A 21,758-nucleotide genomic window follows, 5' to 3' on the forward strand; every position below is an offset into this window, starting at 1 on the left:
GAGTTCATTTTCTAGCCCTCCAGTCACAGCAGGGTTCATCCAGCTGTCTTAATGAGACATATTTGCCTGAGATTACATGTATTATCTGCTATTCCTTTTATGATTCACATGTTCTGAATATGAGTAGCATCCGACTCACATCAATCTTGGAACCCCAGAACTTTACTCTGAGTCAGGGCTCTTACATACATTTAAATTGTTACCTCATATTTTATCATGAACTGCCCTACTTAGAATACATTTCAAAGCTGGGGTTGGTAATTCTATTCAGAAACATGTTTTATTATATTTGCATGCAATCTCTGAACATCCAGATAACAATGAAAATACAAAAGATTGCCGGCCATGCCTCTTGTAGCTTTTGGACTGTTTGCCTTTCTTTCTTTTTGTATTGCAGAAGCCCAGCAGAATGAGTTGTGGTCGTGGCTGGTTGCTGGGAACACCTGGGCCCGGTGTTCCCAGCACACCTCACTAGCTCTGGAATGAGAGAGAGAGGACAAAAGGGAAAAACTCTGCTCTCTAACGCTCCTTATTTTGTCTATTTGTTTCTGTTTCCACCATACAACACACCACTCACTATTTTAAAAATCATGGATACACACTAGTACTACTGATTTACTGACTGCCACACCTCATACCATTTTTTGATATGTTGGTTTTGAGTTAGTTCAAGTTAATTATGATTTCCTTGCTTTAACTTCTTGTTTCATCATCCATTATTTGTCTGTTTACTTTAGTTATGTCTGGGCAGATAGGGGGGATGCTCCTGTTTGTCTTTGTTACAGCCAATGTGGTTGATGATTACTCTCCTTTGGGCTGGGTTGGTAAAATGGCTCTGGTTGAAGATTTATTTTAGACTCGGAAGGGTTTTTGAAGGCTGCACAAATCAGGATTCCTTTATTTGTCCCGCAAACAGGGACATCTCTTTGTCACAGTAGCCAAAGGACAGTAATGTTACAATGAACAATAAAAATAATAAAAAGGTACGAAATAGCATAGACTTGTACATATATACAAAGAGCAGTTGTTAATTGCAGACCACTACAGGGTTGACATTAGTGACAAAAGTCTTAAAGATACAGTTAAAACAGGGTTACTCTCCTTTTTATGAGTACCCCTTACCTTTGTCTATGGACAGTTCAAGCCAGTGCACTCTTCAAGTATTCAGATTTATTTTTATTCAATTTGTTTCAAGTGTTTCGGTGTCTGGCAGCCAGCTGATGCCGCTCATTTGTAGATACAGTCTCCAGCACATTCATTTGGAACAGTAAATGCAAATGCAATGTTTCTTCCACTAAAGGATTATTAATATTTTTATTATTTGGGCATCTTCTTTCCCTAACCATGACCAGGAGCTGTATTTCCTAAACCTTGCAGCACATGGAAAAGAACCCTGGTCAGACTTTACAGACTGGAAAAAAAAAAAAAAAAAAATAGCCAGTGAATGTGATCCAGGCAACCAGGCATTACATTTACTCAGAAATGTATCAATACAACAAAGCCAAATTGGTGACATAAATGTATTTTAGGAGACATAATTCGATTATGATGTGTCTACAACATAAGGTTTCCCTGTCAGCCTTTGAGAACCACATGGTGCCTTAGTTCCTGTCACTTTGTACTAATAAGGCTCATGGACACACGGACAGGAAACTATCATAGAAGAAATCCCAACGTCTTCACCCAAAGGAGCCTAAAAGACCAGAATACAAAGTTGCACTGAGGCCTGCTGTGTTTCTCATGGGTTTAACGGCTAAATTGTCAAAACCACAAGATTTCCAAAAAGTAGGGCGCGATCCAGCCAGAAGCCCAGTTACTGACTGCATAATGATGAGTTGAAACAGAATCAGTTCTTCTCTCGCTAAAAACTTGAATGTCCCCAAACTGTGTTGCTGCCTGATTTCATCGCACCCTGACTGCTAAATTGTGAACCGACTGTCGACTGAAAAACATGCAGACTGGATCAGGTGGAGTTCATTTTCTAGCCCTCCAGTCACAGCAGGGTTCATCCAGCTGTCTTAATGAGACATATTTGCCTGAGATTACATGTATTATCTGCTATTCCTTTTATGATTCACATGTTCTGAATATGAGTAGCATCCGACTCACATCAATCTTGGAACCCCAGAACTTTACTCTGAGTCAGGGCTCTTACATACATTTAAATTGTTACCTCATATTTTATCATGAACTGCCCTACTTAGAATACATTTCAAAGCTGGGGTTGGTAATTCTATTCAGAAACATGTTTTATTATATTTGCATGCAATCTCTGAACATCCAGATAACAATGAAAATACAAAAGATGTGCCGGCCATGCCTCTTGTAGCTTTTGGACTGTTTGCCTTTCTTTCTTTTTGTATTGCAGAAGCCCAGCAGAATGAGTTGTGGTCGTGGCTGGTTGCTGGGAACACCTGGGCCCGGTGTTCCCAGCACACCTCACTAGCTCTGGAATGAGAGAGAGAGGACAAAAGGGAAAACTCTGCTCTCTACGCTCCTTATTTTGTCTATTTGTTTCTGTTTCCACCATACAACACACCACTCACTATTTTAAAAATCATGGATACACACTAGTACTACTGATTTACTGACTGCCACACCTCATACCATTTTTTGATATGTTGGTTTTGAGTTAGTTCAAGTTAATTATGATTTCCTTGCTTTAACTTCTTGTTTCATCATCCATTATTTGTCTGTTTACTTTAGTTATGTCTGGGCAGATAGGGGGGATGCTCCTGTTTGTCTTTGTTACAGCCAATGTGTTGATGATTACTCTCCTTTGGGCTGGGTTGGTAAAATGGCTCTGGTTGAAGATTTATTTTAGACTCGGAAGGGTTTTTGGAAGGCTGCACAAATCAGGATTCCTTTATTTGTCCCGCAAACAGGGACATCTCTTTGTCACAGTAGCCAAAGGACAGTAATGTTACAATGAACAATAAAAATAATAAAAAGGTACGAAATAGCATAGACTTGTACATATATACAAAGAGCAGTTGTTAATTGCAGACCACTACAGGGTTGACATTAGTGACAAAAGTCTTAAAGATACAGTTAAGCCTATTTTAAAGGCTAACTTGTATGAGATGGAGACTTTGCCTGGTAAAATGGGAGGTGTTGCTGAGGCTGCTGGTTCGTCTTCACCAGTAGCTCAGAGCACTGTGTTGGGAATCGTTATTGATTATTAATTAATATGTTATTATTTATTAATTAAATTTATTATAGTTGATTAATGAAACCTAGGTAACTATGAGTCATTAATGAACACGGGCACCACCCTGAAATCAGGGATCAACAATCAAATGATTTACCTTTGAGTCTCATAGCCTGAAAATTTGTCAACTTGTCAATATTATGAAATTATCAATAATTAGACAAGAGGGAAGGCGTGAATCCGAGCAGTGACCATCTCAACCAGTAGTTATTACAATATGGGATTGCGCAAAATAATCACAGATGCTGCTCAGTTAAAGTCAACAGTGTTTATTAAAGCTTTCTCCACAGAACAAACCACCTACTTTAACAAAAAACAATTTCCTTCACAAAGCTAGCAAAATCAAAACATAAGCAAGCCAAACAGGTACCTGGGTGGAGGCGTGTGTGTGTGTGTGTGTGTGTGTAGCAGGAAGTCCCCAATAAAGACTACAAAGATGGCCGAACGTGGCTTGGAAAGTCACGTTCGCCGGACTACAAATTGGTGGGCGGGACTTGGGAAGTCTCGTCGGAGAGACTACAGGGAAACACCGGACGTGACTTAGTGTCACGCGAGAGCGCGAATTCCGAGATGATGAATTCAGATTCACTGATTCATATACCTGGCATTCAAAAATGGCGGCTGTGACTGTATCGACCAAAGGTGATCACTACACGTGCGCGCAAGGTTTGAACAAAGGCAGCGGTTGCGCCGTCTTTGATCTCGTGTGCGGTTTGGTCACACAAGGGTTGAATTTACAGGGATGATAGCCACAGTCCCAAAAAGGTAGCCGTGCTACCAGGGAAGCCCGTCTTTACAGTCAATAAAGGGAATATGCTGGACACACGTCTTATGTTATAGCGGGGTTGTTAACTATCAGTTTACAACAGATCGCCCTAAAGAGTACGTGTATCTCGGTGTGTGTGTGTGCGTGTGTGTGTGTGTGTGTGTTAGTAAAAGAGGGAAGAAGCTATGCGGGGCTTAGCAGACAACAAAGAATCAAACACAACGACCATGTGGTGCACAGCGGTCGTCTCTCCCTCGAACAGTGACCAGCAAGCGAATTGAGGTTTGTTTATCGTCCGCTGATCGAGTCGGAATATGACGTATTGTGGTCACACACGGTGGCAAGACTGTACAGGCTGGATTAGCCTGAATGAGCTCCTAGCAAGCGTAGCAAACACAGTTAGCACACAGTACGGGTAACCATAAATCGGACTCTGCGGTCCTTTCACAATAAAATAAAAGCACAACAAAGAAAAACACGCTATATACTATCTGTTTCTGCCCAAACAAAAGCCTCTTACTTGGATGCCGCTTGTTGGGTAGCATGGGAGCCCATCTAACTCGGAGCTCCAACTCGTTCGGGAGGCAAGCGCGGGATCAGCTTTAGCGTCCTAACAGCTGATGGCAGGCTGTCCACAGCGATATGTCGACTCGATGGAAGGGACGGATTCGTTCCTTCTGAAGATTCTTTTCTGCCTTCTGCAGGCAGTGAGGAAACGGCTGGGCTGTACAGCGTTCCTCTCGGGATCCAAAACAATTATGACGAACGTCCGAAAAAAATGAAAGTGAAACAAAAACAGTCTCTGTCTAGTCCAGCGAGGAGGTAACTGAAATTAGCTCAAGCAAAAATGAAAAACGTTTCTCAAAGTTGTACCCTTATGGCAGCAGTTGCGTGAAATCGAAGTCTCTTCACAACAGACGCTGCCTGAGTAGAAAGAGCAGGAGGGCTGTGTGACCTTTTAACGTGGGAGTAACGTCATTGTGATCCTGGCGGAGCTTTCGGGCTCACAGCCAATAGGGACCGGGTGACGTCTTTGGGGTAGGTCAACCTGGTCACGTTTTGATCTTGTTCGTAACCTGCGTTTTGTTCCAAGGTTTAAGGAAAGGACTTTGTCTTTGACAGACAGCTTGTGTTATGGCTCAGTGAAAGCTGCCATTCTTACGGTCTATGAGATGGTTCCTGAGGCTTATCACCAGAGATTCAGGAAGGGTAGAAAGGAGGTTAAACAGTCCTACCTTGAGTTTGGTGAACTGCCTCTGGGGTTGGAACCTTTTAAGATTTGTGAGAGACACTGGTGCATTGTATTAATTCATCTTGGCATCTGTTCTCCCTTTTGCAGAGGAGACGGATACTGAGATTCTGTGCTAGTTCTGGGAATGTGATTGGTTGTTGTGTTTGCTCCACTTCACAGACTCCATCTCTTTTCAGATTTGGTGCAGGGGGAGGTGTCCATTGGTGTGCGCCTGGCATTGCCAGTGAAAGGAGTCATCCCATTTTTGTGAATGGGTTGGCTGGTGGACGTGTGTGGGCTGATGTACTCCACTTTCTTTGGTTAATCCAGTCTCTGCTGCTAGTGATGGACCAGATGGTCACCATGAGGTGGTGATCCTGACAAAGTGAGTGTGATGGAGGAACCATGTGTGAACTTTCCATTGTCTGTTTCACATGCAGAGTTGGTGGCAGAGCAGCAGTCAGATCCTTTCATTAAGGAGATGTGGCAGAAGTGAAGGACAGGGCACATGGCTATTTCCTGTACAGTGGTGTGCTGGTGAAGAAATGGGTGCCTTGTAATGATGTTGGTGTGTTTAATGTCGTAGTACCAGCCAAATTTCGTGGCTCAGTTCTGCAGGTATCCCATGACCAATCTGGGCATCGGGTGTCATGACTCTAGATTCATGTTCTTTGTGTCGTGTTCTTGTGTCTGGTTTTGTCTTGTGGTTTCTTGTATTTGATTTCCATGTCTTTGTATCATGTCCTGTTGTGTCTTATGTTTTGATTTTCCATGCCCCACTGTGTCCTTTAAGTGTCTCCTATGTTCTTCCCTCTGTCTTCCTCTGTCTGTAGTATTGTTCCCTCCATGTCTTCTCCTCTGTGCTCCTCCCCCTCATTACCACACCTGGCCTCCTTCCCTCCTCTCTCTCCTCACCTGTTCCTTGTCTTATTGTAAGTGTCTGTGTTTTAAGTCCCTGCTTTCCCTCTTGTCTTTGTCCGTGTCTGTTCATGCCTCTGTCTACGTCTGCTCCTTCTCATGATCCAGCTCATGTTCCTGCCTGTTTCCAGTCCCCTCGTGGTATGTTTTGGTTTCGAGTTTTCCATGTTTAATTTGTACTTTGCCTTTTTCTTTGCACTTTGTTGAACTGTTTTTGGTTGCTACTTTGTCTTGCTGGTTTTTTTTTTTTGCTACTTTGCCTTTTGTCCCCTTTGACTGTTTTTGGTACCTGGCTCCTTTGGTTTTTGTATCGTTCAGCTTGAGAATAAAGCTAGCTTTTTGTTTCTCCCATATCCTTGTCCTGTGAGTTACTGCATTTGAGTCCAACTCCTATCTCCAAAGCCTTTTAGTTTTTTTCCCCTTTAACCCGACGTGACATCAGGAAGACATATGACTGCATTCTACGCTACTTTTTTTTTGGCCTCAGCTAAAAAAGGATGTCAAGTAACTGGCAAACCAAACCAGGTTATTAAGCCTGTCCCATTGCACCCACCACCTGCCATTGGTGAGCCTTTCGAGTATTATTGACCGTGTTGGACCTTTGCCTCCGTCTAGCTCAGGGGCCAAGTATCTACTTACTGCCATGTGTCAAGCCACCAGGTATCCAGCTGCGTATCCCCTGCGGTGGGTGATGAGTGGCTATTAAGTCACTTTCATCTCCCAAGGCATCTCCTTTTGGAATTATGCCACAATTTGGAGCCTCAGTTAAGGAGAGAAACCCGATGCTTGAATGCCATACCTGTGAGGGTGCAGGTGCTCTCCACATGGGGGTTTTTGGCCAGCGGGAGATCGGGATAGGTCCAGTATGTCACAGCCAACTATTAGCAGAACGATGCCAGCAGTGTTGGCGACCATCAAGTCCCTTTCTCGTCAATACATTCAATTTCCTTACAATGATACTCAGCAAACGGTGATTTAGAGAGAATTTTATGAGATTGCTGGGTTTCCTAATGTGATTGGTGCAACTGATTGTACCCATGTGCATCTGAAGCCACCATCCATGAATGATTACGCATTCATCAATCGTAAAAACTGCCACTGCATAAACGTTCAGGTCATTTGTGATGCCAGGCTCTCTCTCCTAAACGTGGTAGCCCGGTGGCCTGGGGGGGGGGGGCGGGGGGACACATGACTCCTTCATTTGGCAAAACAGCAGCGTAGGGACACAGCTACAGGAGGAGTCATCTCCTTGGTGAGTAGCCTAACTACTGCGTTAAATTAATATTCAAAAAAGTATTAAAATTACTAACATTTTGGTGTGATTCATGTGCTAGGTGACAAAGGTTATCCCCTAAAGGAATACCTTGTAACTCCACTGGCAAACCTTGCAACAGAGCAGGAGTGCCGATTCAACCATGAGCAAATGCGCACATGGGCCACAGTGGAGCGCTGCATCTGGTTGCTTAAGGGCAGATGACTCTTTCTAGGATGCACGGGGGAACCCTATTGTACACGCCAGAGAAAGTTTGCAACATAATTTTAGCCTGTGGGGTTCTGCACAATATTGCGCAGGATAACAGGGTGTCATTTTATGTCCTGGTGCAGTCAGATGAACCTATGCCCAGAGAGCCGTGGCCAGCAGAGCCCCAACTGGAGGCTATATGAAGGAGACAGGACCTCATTCATCGCTTCTAAAATGTAAAGTGTTAAATACTTATGTTCGGCATCTATTCTATATAGGGAAACAGACAATGCACAATGTTTAGTCAAACATTTTATTCATGTGATGCGCGTTTCAGGTTTTGTTTATCTCTTTTAAAGTGTTGTTTATTGCTATAAGTGAGCGATTTATCTCTGTCATTGACCAACACATTTTGGTTTGTTTTTCCAGGACCTCTGCTGACAGAATCCAGAGTCACGGTGGTGTGCCTGCACGGGCGGTGGAGGACGCGGGCCCCCACGCACAGCTCACAGTTGACTGGCTCTGTGGAACTGGCTCCAGACCGGTTTCTTCAGCTGAAGCCTGAACAACGCCATTGTAATGGATATGACAATGAGCATTGCATGTAAAAGAGAAATTGTGTTGAAAATGCATTCAACGTCATTTCACTTTATAGTTATAATTTTAAGTGAATTTATAGTGAATAAAGTGGGATGGTGTTGCTCGCGGCTCGTCCATTACACTTTGGACTTGAAGCCAGCAACATCGTGTCCGCTTCATTCCATTCTATTTCGCCCCTTACAGGTAAGAACAATGGTTGCAATGTGTTAAAATGAATATAGATATTGTTTAAGTGATCAGAAACATGCTGATAGTGGGATATATGTGTTAAAAGTAACGTTAACGAGTTAATTTAGTTGGCTTAAATATCAAAGTGTTAACCCGGCGGGAGCACGCTTGCTAGCTTGAAACATACAGCCAGAGAGCGCAGTAGCGACATGGCTGGCGCTGTTCAGTACGAGGGCGGGTTTTGAGTGTGTTCAATTCATGTTGTATGGTTGAAGAGGTAATGCTAATGTGCTGCAGTTCAACTAATATTGTGTTTGCTAAATGTGTGAGTGCACAACAACTCTGTTTGTGAAGCTAAAATAAGAGTGAAGTTTATGCAGGGTTAACAGTTACCACGGTAGCATGAATCGTGTTTGACAACGCACGCCTATTATGCTCTTTGCTAAAGGTGTCTTCCAAGTATTTTGTAATTGTGTAGTTTCTTCAGAGAACAATACATAATATTGTTAAAAGTGCTGTATGTGTATTTTGTAATTGTGTAGTTTCTTAAGGAGATAAAACACACGTGTTTGAGCTAGAGTACAGAGAAAATACATGCATTCTGTATAATGTTTGCTGTAAAGGAGCATGACGTATACATTCTTGTGCATTGTTTTAAAAGTGCAATGTATACATTCAGTTGTGTAATTTAGCGAGCATGTAATGTTTATAGAGGTATATTTGTTCATTACACTTTGGACTTGAAGCCAGCAACATCGTGTCCGCTTCATTCCATTCTATTTCGCTCCTTACAGGGGCGTTTACACCATCAGTTAACTAAAGAAATAAATTCTGACTGCAACCATGTAATAATTTAAAGTCCGTGTAAAGCAAATTCAGCCATTTTCTTCTAAACACATTAAAAAGGTCATAAATGTATTTCCTTAAAACATGTAAAAAGCCATTCAACCATTTAGAATTTACTTTTGGAGCTAGGCTCACAAACTGTGTTTCAAAATTTCTGTGTTCAGGATTTAATGGGCCAGAAATGGGTCAGAAATCATGGCCGCGTTACGTAACGCAGCCATGATTTGCATAAACCCAGCCCTGCTGCGGAAGTGGTATAAATACATTCAGCGCATTAGCTTCGGTGGTTTTTCCACTCGCTCTCGAGTCTTGTTTGCAGCTAGCTAACCAGTCAACCAGTCAGCTAAACAGTCATGTCTCCTCTACATCGCTCGTGCAATTTCCTGGATGCCACAGTGTGCAGGGTAACGGCGCTGTTAGCTTATTTAACTTTCCAACGGACAACGTAAGGAAACGGTGGATCGATTTTGTCAAGAGGAGCTAGAGTTTAAAATCACCACCATCACCCGTCTCTGCAGTGTCCACTTTACCCCAGATAGTTACAGCAACTGTCACCAGGTAAAGTCTGGATATCTGCAGAGTTCGTTGATGCTGATCAGTGGGGCCGAACCGACCCTCTCCGTCCCCGGCTTGCATCCTCCCGTCCCGCTGACAGCGCATGCTCTCCTCTCCGTCGCAAGCATTATGTGCGAGCCTGCGACCGTCCCGCCGACAACAGGTGCTCTCATCCGGCATTACGTGCCCACCAGAGTGTAAGTAGAGTTTAGATCCCCTGCCCGAGCCCGACCCTGACACGACCGGGACCGCGGGCCGGGTGGGGCCGTTATTTCCCGTCAATATCCTTGGGCCAGGTCGTGCCGGCCCTTGATCAAGCATTTGTGTGTGTGTGTTTTTTTTTTTTATAACTCAAAATAATGACTGTATTTCCAGCTACAAAAGGCGCATCTCTCTCCTCCCTCCATGTTGTTTGTGCGGCTGCGTGGTTTTACACGTGAGTGAGTGTCCTCGTGCTGAAAATGTGACTTCTCGCGCATGTGACATCACTCCCCAAGACGCAAGAAGAAAGCAAAAATATATATTTTTACTAAGGAAAATGACAAAAGTAATAGTAAGACAAAGTGATTTGAATAAGTAACTTTAATCTGATCAGTGTTTTGGAAATATTACCGCGTTAGATTACTCCTCACTGAAAAAAGTGGTCAGATTAGAGTAACACGTTACCGGCATCACTGCACGGGCTCGGCTCGGGTCAGGTCGGGCTTGATTTTTTTTGGGCCAGATCTAAGCTCTAAGTGTAAGTGTGTGCATATGTATGTTATAAATATTGTACATTTGGGCAATTAAATGCATTTTGCTGAAGGTGCAAATCCTGAAAGTGATTTTACATCCTGCGTCCTGTCATGCCCATGTAATGTTAGCAAATGTTATTGCATTTAATCATGACATGATTACTGAGCATTATCAGTGTCTGACTCAGAGTCAGTTTCTGGCTGTGATGGTTCAAACAGGTCGGGCTGGGTCCTCGATGATGCTGCTAGGTTCCATTGTTACTGTAGGTTACGTCCTTGTACAGTACACGGAGGAGGCTCCCCTCCCACATGTGGGCGTGGTTCCAGCGCCTCTAACCGACACGCCCCCAGCGTATCACAGCAGGGAGAGGTGCTTGTTTTTTCATGATTTTGAGACCTAATTTAATATACTTGGCAATTTTTTTAATCTTTCAAATTTGGCTCAGTGGTCAGTGATGCATGTTTCTGTGGTGTGACAAACTCATAACAAAAATGTATTTCTGCTTTACACTAAACTACAAACATGGTTCCAACACCTTTTTCCAAGTGAAATACAAACACTTTTCAAGGTGTATTTGCAAGTATTTCCAGCACCATACAGCTGTGGTTAATTTAAATATAGGCTAAACAGCCAAAATGCTTCAAGAATTCAGGGATTTCCAGCACCCGAACCCTGTACAAAAAATATTACCAGGCTATTAAATGTTTACCATTATCCGGTTCAGACTCAGACGGTTCTTCTGTATCTCCTCCGCCACTTATGCCCGAAATTGAAGCAGACCTGATATATCTATAGATATATATATATATATATATCTATATATATCTATATATATATAGATATCGATATATATCTATATCTATATCTATATATATATATATATATATATATATATATATATACACACTACTCACAATAAGTTAGGGATATTGTGAGAGACTCAGTGGATTTCATACATACGGTGTTTGTTTCACTTCAGAGAGTTTTGGGATAGGGAGGCAATTGTATTGGGGTGATAGACACACCTCATTTTGTGTTTTCCACGTAATGGTCTCACTGTGTACAGTGTGCCTTACATATTGGGGCCAATACCAAAAAACTAAAAGACAACCCTTTTCAATGTGGCATCAATTTCAACATTCTGTGGGTATAAAAAGCTGGTATTGTCATTAAGTCATTCCAAGTTCATCATTCAAACAGCCATGAACACACGACGTCACTTAACGGACGAGCAGCGCCACCTGGTCATAGCGCGCCTTCGGGTCGGTGGCAGGCAGTCAGATGTTGCTCGTGAACTTGGTGTGTCTCAAAGTGTCATCAGCAGACTTGCATCAAGACACAGAACTACTGGCAGAGTTCGTGACCCAGGAGTGGAGCCCCACGAGTGACAGACCGCAACGATGACCAGTACCTAAGGACCTATGCACTCAGACGTTATGCAACTGCCACACAGCTGCAGGCCCAGTTACGAGATGTGAGGGGTACTAGGGTTTCCAGACAAACCATTCGAAACCGACTCCACCGCTTTGGCTTGAATGCCAGACGACCGTTGCAGGTGACTCCACTGACACCAAGACACCGCCGTGAACGTTTGCAGTGGGCACAAGACCATGTGACCTGGACAATGCAGCAGTGGTCCACCGTCCTGTTCACTGATGAGTGTCGGGTCACCTTGCACAGAAATGATGGTCGTCAGCGTTGCTGGAGAAGGCGAGGTGAGCGTTACGCCGAGGTCAACATGGTCCCCAGGGTTCCCTTTGGTGGAGGAGGTGCAACAGTCTGGGCAGGCATCACCAGTCAGTGCAAAACAGATTTGGTTATTGTAGATGGCTCAGTCACTGCATGTTCTTACCTCAGAGACATCATAGAACCCATCATCATCCCCCAATTCCGCCAGCACACCCCCAACTTTCTGTTCATGGATGATAATGCTCCACCACATCGTGCCAGAATTGTCACAGCTCGACTTCAGGAAGTCGGAGTGCCTCATATGGTATGGCCAGCAATGTCCCCTGACCTGAACCCCATAGAGCACGTCTGGGACCAGCTGAAGCAGAGACTGGATGATCGTACCCCACCCCCACGTGACCTGGCAGAACTGCGTGTAGCACTTGTGTATGGAATTAGATTTGTGCCAAAAGAAACAAACAAAACTTCTTAAATGTCGAACAAAAACAGGAATTTGAGATAACATAAAACTCATTTAAAAAATAAAACTTAGAACTTGCAATCAAATAATTTGTCAAATAGTGTAAAATATTGGTCTTTTACTCTTCTAATAATGCATTATGTTGTTTACCATTCCCTCTGCTGGTCTCTCTCCGCTCAGACTTTTGCGCTGACTTTCAGCTTTGCGCTCTCTCTGCAGCTCTTTCTCGTTTGCGCTCCCTGACTTTTTGTTTGCAGTTTTGGCACAAACCTCTCGGGTAGGCGGGCCTTTTCAGCAGAGCGTCCCCATTGGCTAGTTAGATTTTGACTGACACAGCTCAGTACCTATGTGTAGATAGCTAGCGCGCTAAACGACCCCAGCTTTAAAACGGAGAGAAGAAGAGATGACGACGACAATGAAGACCAACGCTAACAACCCACAACAAGAAAAACAAGTGAAATGTAAGTAGTTATGACATACATATATTGTTCTTCATTGATATCATTCAATATCAAACTAATGAAAATGGTGTTTCTTCTCATTCATTATTAATAATATCAAAGGGAACTTTTACTTATTTCATTAAAATTCAGACCAAATAGGAAAAGCACTCATGTAAAGGGTACAATATCCCTAACTTATTGTGAGTAGTGTATATATATGTACATATATATTAGGGCTGTCAGGCGATTAAAAAAATGTATCTAATTAATTACAGAATTTGTAATTCATTGATCTAATTAATCGCATTTTAATCTCATATCTGCTAAAGGTACCCAAACAAAGAATTCGAATTCTAGGACATTACAAAATTGTATTGCATGACTAATCAATTGAATACACTAAGAAGAGAAGATTTGAAATCCACACTTTATTGGTGAAGTGTGTTTCATAAATTTAATTTAAAAGAAAATGGTCAAGCACATCCCAGCAAACCAATTAGGCCAAGTGCATTATTAAAAAATGCAATACAAATACAAATAAAATAAGGCTGAGTCTCAAATAGGCTCTTAAGCAGACTCTCAATCCCGACGTGTTTAGCGTTTAAATGATAAATCAAGCTGGAGCAGCTTCGGTGATAGGAGAATTCTTTTTTACAAAAGCTACAAATCACCACGTTCTTGTTGATCGTCCCATCTTCGTTCTTTTTATAAATAAACTTGCCGTTCAAAGGCCCCAGCAACGATGTGCTCGCCTCGCTCCCCTGAGTCGCGTCCATGTCTGTTGTCACCCTGCTTTGACAAGTTCCTCGGTGCTAGAGTCATAAAGAGGACTCGACTCGGTGCTAGTGCTACCGTGACGTGCCACTGCCAAGTAGCCTACGGATCATTCAATGGGCCAAATTTAAAATGCTCGCGCATTGAATTGCCACTCAGAATCATAGAATTAATTGCGTAAATTTTTATAACGCGTTAATTTGCAGTGTAATTAATTAATCTAATTAACGCGTTAAACGGACAGCCTTAATATATATATATTAAAAAACCTGGATGTATAAGTATTCAAACCTCGGCTGGAGTTCGATTAACGACGGCAACGCTGTTGACCGCAGCAGTAGCCCTTTTTACACAGCGTCTCCGCATTATCTCCGGAGCGGGGGTTCACCAATTCTCCACCGATGGTGATTCACACAGAGCGAATCATCTCCGCCGTGTAATTCACACAGAAAGCTGGCACTGCGGCTCCAAAAGAGGCGTGACGGTAGACGTCATGTTGATGATGTTGGTGTTTCCCGGGTGTCCCCCCTGTAAATCTAAACCCGCGGCCAGTTTAAAATCATATTGATGCTGTTATGTGTAGTGATTGAGATACTGACCCACCAAACATCCTGGAAAGTGACGAAGTTACATTTTTTGTGCTAAATTACATAATTATACATAATCACCATCAGTAAACAGGTCGCTGTCTGACTCCCTCACTCGCGGGGATGGAGGCTGTTTTCTGGGGTAAAGTTCCCTTAAGTCTCGGTCCGGAGGGCTGATGGTCGCAGTGATTTATTTTCATCACAAACACTCGGTGAGTTAAAGTTTTTGCCGGTGACAGACGCTGTTTTTCGGGCAGAAATGTGACCAAGAGTAGGTAGGACAGGTGGGAAGACAGACGCTTCTCCACGTACAGCTGTAGTATTTGTTTCCTCATATAAGTTGCCAAAGACAGTTACAGTTACGACATTACTTTTGTTTGGTCCTGTAACGTTGCTTTGTGGGAAATTTCTCTGTATTTAGTTGAGTGAAGGACCTGTGCAATTATCAGACTGCACGACCGACACGCCCTCGCTCCGCGCCTCCGGATTATCCGTTCACACTGGGACGGCTCACCAATAATGCGGCCCTGATACTACCTCCAGAGGCGGATCAGCGCCAGAGCGAAATTTCCCCCGTCTCCGCATCTGAAACATTCACACAGAGGAGGTGCGGAGAATTGGCGCAGATTCCCCGCATGCAAACGGCAGTGTGAATGGGGCTAGTGATTTCTTTCCATATAGTATTCTTGCGACCTCCTTTGATGCAACTTTTCAGGCTGCCAAATAAAACTAATTTGTTTAATTGTACGTGCGATGTTATGGTCACAATTTCAAGGTTGGAGAAGTTCCTCTTCTTGCACGTATTACGCATCTCCATGTCGAAAACTCTAGGGGCGAGGCCTCCAACCTACGAATATTTAAGGGCGTGATATTTAAATGAAGATTGTATTCAGCCTCCACATTTATCAACGCCCGATCATTCTTACGCTGTGATCGGCCAGTTCCGAACGTTTCATGAATCACGTGAACCCTGTCGTAAGAAGATTTCTGTGCTCGGATCTGCACTAGTTTCTACGTTAGATTGGTAAAGACACTCACAGTTTTGAACAGGCATTGTTGTGTGGTCGACATAACACTGAAGCACTTAGCAACTTGGACAATGTGTTAAGCCATTTGCATGAGTCAAAGCATGCTGAGTTGGCTGAGCTAATTAGCAGTTTTCCAAGTTTGTCGGGTGACGTAGTTTCGCAGGCTTATCTGTTCGAGCATGGCAAACAGATGGGGGAAGCGAAACCGATCAAGCAGTGTTTTTATCGTGTGTCTGCTGATAAATATTTAGATGCAGAGATTAAAGGGATATTCCGATGTAAATTTAATCCATGTTCTAACACACGTGACACCGAGTAGGACCCCCCCTCGAGAGATAAAGTTTGCGGACCGCTAGCTTACGTAGTTTTAGCATCCTCAGAAATGACCACACAACAACAATACATTGCAGTAAATGGGTCCAAGTATAAAACCGCCATCAAAAAGCCACAAATAATGCTCAGAACAGCACCAAACTTCAGCAACATTAGAAACAGGGTCCCAGCACATATTTCGATTACCGAGTGCAGTAGAGTACCGCAGTAATGATCATCATTGAGCTGCGGAACTCTACTGCACTCGGTAATCAACTCACAGGGCTTCCCCACAACAAGGAAGGCTTCTCAGGTGGTGAGTTTTGTTTATCTTTTCCGACAAATCCGGCAACGATATCAAATGTTTGATGCCTCGAAATATGTGCTGGGACCCTGTTTCTAATGTTGCTAAAGTTTGGTGCTGTTCTGAGCATTATTTGTGGCTTTTTGATGGCGGTTTATACTTGGACCCATTTACTGCAATGTATTGTTGTCATGCGGTCGCTTCTGAGGATGCCAAAACAACGTAAGCTAGCAGTCTGCAAACTTTATCTCTCTCGAGGGGTGGTCCTACTCGGTGTCACGGTTTGTTAGAACATGGCCTAAACTTACACTGGAATATCCCTTTAACCCTTGTGCCCTCCTCGGGCATTTTTTACATTTTTCTCAACTTTTTTTTTTTATTTAGCGATCATTTTGGCTGTGTTACAGCTTGTGGCATGGATTTTTGTAGGAACTCTTCTTTTTAGTCAAATTTTTGAAATCCAGTGTCTTTTACTCTTACATGTCTTTTATTTTCCTGTAATGCATTTTGCACCCTCTAACCACCTTCGTGGCAAAAATGTACACGCACAAAATCTGCCATGAAATACTCATACATCAATATTTTTTTCTGCTTTTTTTTTTTTGCTTGAATCCCTTAGTCAACTTGTTCCCTGATCAAAATGATCAAATATTCAATAATTTTCAGGATTTTAACCCTTTAAATGCCAGTTTTATTATTTGAATTACTAATTATTTATTTAAAAAAAAAACACAAAAAATTTATTATTTTCCATATAATAAGTAGTAGGCTGATGGGGCTTTAGTGGTGATTAGAGTCTTTGATATATCAACGATTACCAACAAAATTGATTTGATTGCATTAGTATATTTTATGTAGTAACAAATACTCCCTCTAACCACCTTCGTGACCAAAAATGCCCCATTGACTTCCATTACAGTTTTTATTGATTGCTTTAATGCAGCAGTCAACTCAAACTCCACATTTTCAAAACAGTTAACACACAGGCCGAAACAGTGGCACTCATGGTCAAAATGACTCATTTTGTTTGCAAAAGGCTCTAACCGTGCCAAAACATTTAAAATATGCAACAAAAGCTAATTTTGCCTTCAAACAACACAACTTGCAAACAAGTGTATGAGCTCTTCCAATCAACCATTACACAGCGGACAACAAAATACAAAATACAGCACTCAGTGCGAATCGGTGCACCATTGCTTGTCATGGTGGCCTATTACTCTACGTAGCTTTCATGCCAGTGCCATTTGTTGTCAAATTTGCCTTATTGCAAAGAATTGAATCCAGAATCAGAAATTCTTTGATGCATTTTTTGATTCCATTGATTCTTTTTTTTCGAACTGTGGCTGAAAACTGAAATACTGTTAATATTACACAAAATACATGGAAACCAAAATAAAATCTATTAGAGTATAAGAAAATAAGAAAGCTGGTAGTCTCATAGTCCACAAAACATTTCTGTACCTTCACAGCAAGCATTTTCCTGAACAACTGACCTGTTTTAAAACATAGAAAAGAAGTTAAAAATATAAAATATTATAGTAAAGTATAACAATCTATTACTGTAGAGTATAAGAAATAGCCACTGTTGATACTCATGGCCTCATCCACATCACATTCATTATCCTCTCTTACAATGAACCAAGGGAAAAATCTTCTTGCATGCCATCCAACCTTGACATTCCTCTGCACCTATTTCTCACTCTCATCTGCCTTAGACCTTTCAATCCATGTTGGCAAAGAACAACACAGCCGCTGCACTTTTTAAGGCCTGCAGACTGATTGCTCATTGAAGATCTGTGTTTAGAAGTGTCAAACAGGTGCTTTAGTGATTTCATACTGATGTGGGTAGTTTCTAATAGTTAGGAACAGATAGATAGATAGATAGATAGATAGAATTACTTTAATGATCCCAGACTGGGAAATTATTATTAGTGGGTCAGCAAATAAAACACTTCGTACATAACATAAATAGAATCCAATATATACATAGTGTATATATACACACAATGCACAGTGTGCTATAAACAATAAACAATAATAATATATACAACAAAACAAAATATGCAAAATATACTATAACAATAATAATATATACAACAAAACAAAATATGCAAAATATACTATAACAATAATAATATATACAACAAAACAAAATATGCAAAATATACTATAACAATAGTAATATATACAGCAAAACAACAGAGAGACCAGAGTTCTCTGTTAGGCAGAGGTGAGAGAGTTGTTGTATAAAGTGATGGATTGTGGCAGGAAAGATTTCCTGTATCTGTTGCTACGACAGCGAAGCTGAAGCAGCCTTCCGGAGAAGGTGCTCCGCTGTCTGACCAGTGTGAGTTGGAGAGGGTGGAGAGGATTATCCATGATGGATAACAGTTTTTTCAGTGTCCTCCTCTCCACCACAGCCTCCAGAGTGTCCTGTTTGCAGCCAATCACAGAGCCAGCCTTCCTGATCAGTTTGTTGAGTCTGTTGGTGTCGCTGGCTCCGATGCTGCTTCCCCAACAAACCACAGCAAAGAAAAGTACACTGGCCACCACAGACTGATAAAAGATCTCCAACATCTTGCTGCACACGTTGAAGGATCTCAGCTTCCTCAGGAAGTAAAGTATGCTCATCCCCTTCTTGTAAACAGCTTCAGTTTTAGATCTCCAGTCCAGTCTGTGGTTGATGGTAACACCCAGGTACTTGTAATCCTCCACCGCCTCCACAACCCTTCCCAGAATGCACAGAGGTTGGAAAGCCGTCTTCCTCTTCTTCCTGAAATCTATCACCATCTCTCTGGTCTTGCTGATGTTCAGCCGCAGGTGATTCTGTCCAGTCCACTCCATCAAGTTGTCCACCAGTGCCCTGTACTCCTCCTCCTGTCCCTCACTTATACACCCAACAACAGCCGAGTCGTCAGAAAACTTTTGCAGGTGACACGACCCGGTGTTGTACTGAAAGTCAGTGGTGTATAAGGTGAACAGGAAAGGAGACAGTACAGTCCCCTGTGGAACTCCTGTATCACTAACCACCGCATCAGACAGAACACTGCCCATATGGACATACTGTGGCCTGCCTGTCAGGTAGTCAGTAATCCAGGAGATCATTGTGTCGTCTACACCCATCACCCGCAGCTTCTCCCCCAGTAGCAGTGGCTGAATGGTGTTAAAAGCACTAGAGAAATCAAAGAATGTGATTCTCACAGTGCCTCCTCCACCATCCAGGTGCGAATGGGCTCATTGCAGCAGGTAGATGACAGCGTCATCAACTCCCAAGTGGGGCTGGTAAGCAAATTGCAGAGGGTCTAGCAGGGCTCTCACCTGCGGCCTCAGGTTGGCCAAAACCAGTCTCTCCAGCACATTCATGACGTAAGATGCGAGGGCCACTGGTCAATAGTCATTGAGGTCTGATGGTGTCGACTTCTTTGGAACAGGACCCAGGCAGGAAGTTATCCAAAGCACCGGTATTCTCTCCTGACCCAGGCTCAGGTTGTAGAGGTGTTGTAGGACAGGAGACAGCTGGCTGGCACATGTCTTCAGGATCCTGGGGCTGATACCGTCAGGGCCTGCAGCCTTCTGCTGGTGGAGTCTCTTCAGCTGTCTCCTAACCTGGCCTGCAGTCACAGTCATGCCGGGGAGGCTGCCGGTGTCTTCAGTGGAGGACGAGGAGGTGGAGGAGGAGGAGGAGGAGGAGGAGGAGGAGGAGGTGGAGGAGGAAGAGGAGGAGGAGGAGAGGTGCTGCACAGGAGAGCTCACAGCAGGGGAGTGAGGGGGGAGAGGAGGAAGCATTTTGGGGCAGTGAGGGTGTGTGGGGGTCTGGAGGTGTCAGGGAGACGACAGAATGCTGTGAGCTGAACCTATTGAAGAATCTGTTCAGCTCGTTTGCCCTCTCCAGGCTGCCCGATGACTGTCTGCCGCTCACCTTACACCCAGTGATCTGCTTCATACCAGTCCACTCATCCCTCACATTGTTCTGCTGGAGTTTGGCCTCCAGCTTCCTCCTATAGGCATATCCCTGAGTTCATGCTGCACTCTCCTCAGTTCTTCCCTGTCTCCAGACCTGAACGCCCTCTTCTTCTTGTTAAGAAGAGCTTTCAGGTCATTGGTGATCCACGGCTTATTATTAGGGAAGCAGCGTACGGTCCGGGTTGGCATGGTGGTGTGTTCACAGAACCTGATGTATTCTGTGATGCAGTCGGTCATGCTGTCCAGATCCTCTCCATGTGGCTCAACAAGTGCATCCCAGTCTGTCGACTCAAAGCAGTCCCATAGTGCGTCAGCAGCCTCCTGAGTCCACCTCCTCACACTCCTAGTGTGGACAGGCTGCCGCTGAACAAGAGGCATATACTTAGGGGTCAGCAGAACCAGGTTGTGGTCACATCTTCCAAGAGGGGGGAGGGCTGTGGGACTGTATGCATCCTTAGCATTTGCATACAACAGATCTAGTGTGTTACAGTCTCTGGTGGGGCAGTCAACATACTGGTGAAATGTTGGGAGGGTTTTGTCCAGTGAGACATGATTAAAATCTCCAGTGATGACAATAAATGCGTTAGGATGCTGCGTCTGTATCTGGGCAACAGCGGAGTGGATGACGTCACAGGCCAGCGCTGCATCAGCTGAAGGAGGAACGTACACACCGATAATGATGGCGGACGTGAATTCCCGGGGCAAATAATAAGGCCTCATCCCCACAGTCAACAGTTCAATGTCCTGGGTACAGAGACGTTTCTTCACGTGAACATGTCCGGGATTACACCACCTCTCACTCACGTACAGTGCAATCCCTCCTCCTTTCTTCTTTCCGCTGCTTGTCACGTCCCTGTCCGCCCGAACAGTGCTGAAGCTGGGAATCGCCACGCTGTGGTCCGGGATGTTTGAGTGAAGCCATGTCTCCGTGAAACACAACACACTGCACTCACGATATTCCCTCTGAGCCTTTATCAGCGCGGCGAGCTCATCCGTCTTGTTCCCCAGAGACCTCACGTTTCCCATGACGATCGCCGGTACAGCCGGTCTGTGTCTCCTCCTCTTCACCCTCCACCTCACTCCGGCTCTGCAGCCACGGCGTCTCCTCCGCAGCTCCTTCAGGACCTCAGGCCTGGCTCTGGGTAGCAGTGCAGGTTTACACAGCGCAATCAGCTGGTCGCGTGTGTAAACAATGCACTCAGAGATGCGCTCCTAACACTCCGTTGCTAGGGTTAGCAAAACCATCACAAAAAAGTGCCGCAAAAGTGCCACAAAAGTTCAGAAAAGGAAAGTGTCCATCCTCTCACGCTAACCGGAGAAGAGTTGTCTTAACCCACAACAAAAATCTAAACAGAAATACAAAAAACTACTAAAAAAAACTACGAAAAGCTTGGAAACCCACAGGAGCTGCTGCAACAGGCTGCCACCTAGTACGGCGCTGTGGTGTTGATGGTTTCTGTTTGGTTACCATAGCTAAAACAATGGAGTTTGGACTGCTTGAATGACATCCATGTTAACTGTTCTGCAAAAGGGTGAGGAAAATGTGTCAATTCAATGAGAAAGGGTTAACACATCTGCAAGAGGTGTCTTGGGCTCTGCTGAGACAGTGATGAGGAAAACCGAGTGGATTCCAGTTTGTTTAAACAGGTCAAAGCAATCAATAAAAACTGTAAAACCACATTTTTTAATCTCACTACCATTACAGT

This window comes from Sparus aurata, chromosome 20, assembly GCF_900880675.1.
Source record: "Sparus aurata chromosome 20, fSpaAur1.1, whole genome shotgun sequence".
Classification (NCBI taxonomy): domain Eukaryota; kingdom Metazoa; phylum Chordata; class Actinopteri; order Spariformes; family Sparidae; genus Sparus; species Sparus aurata.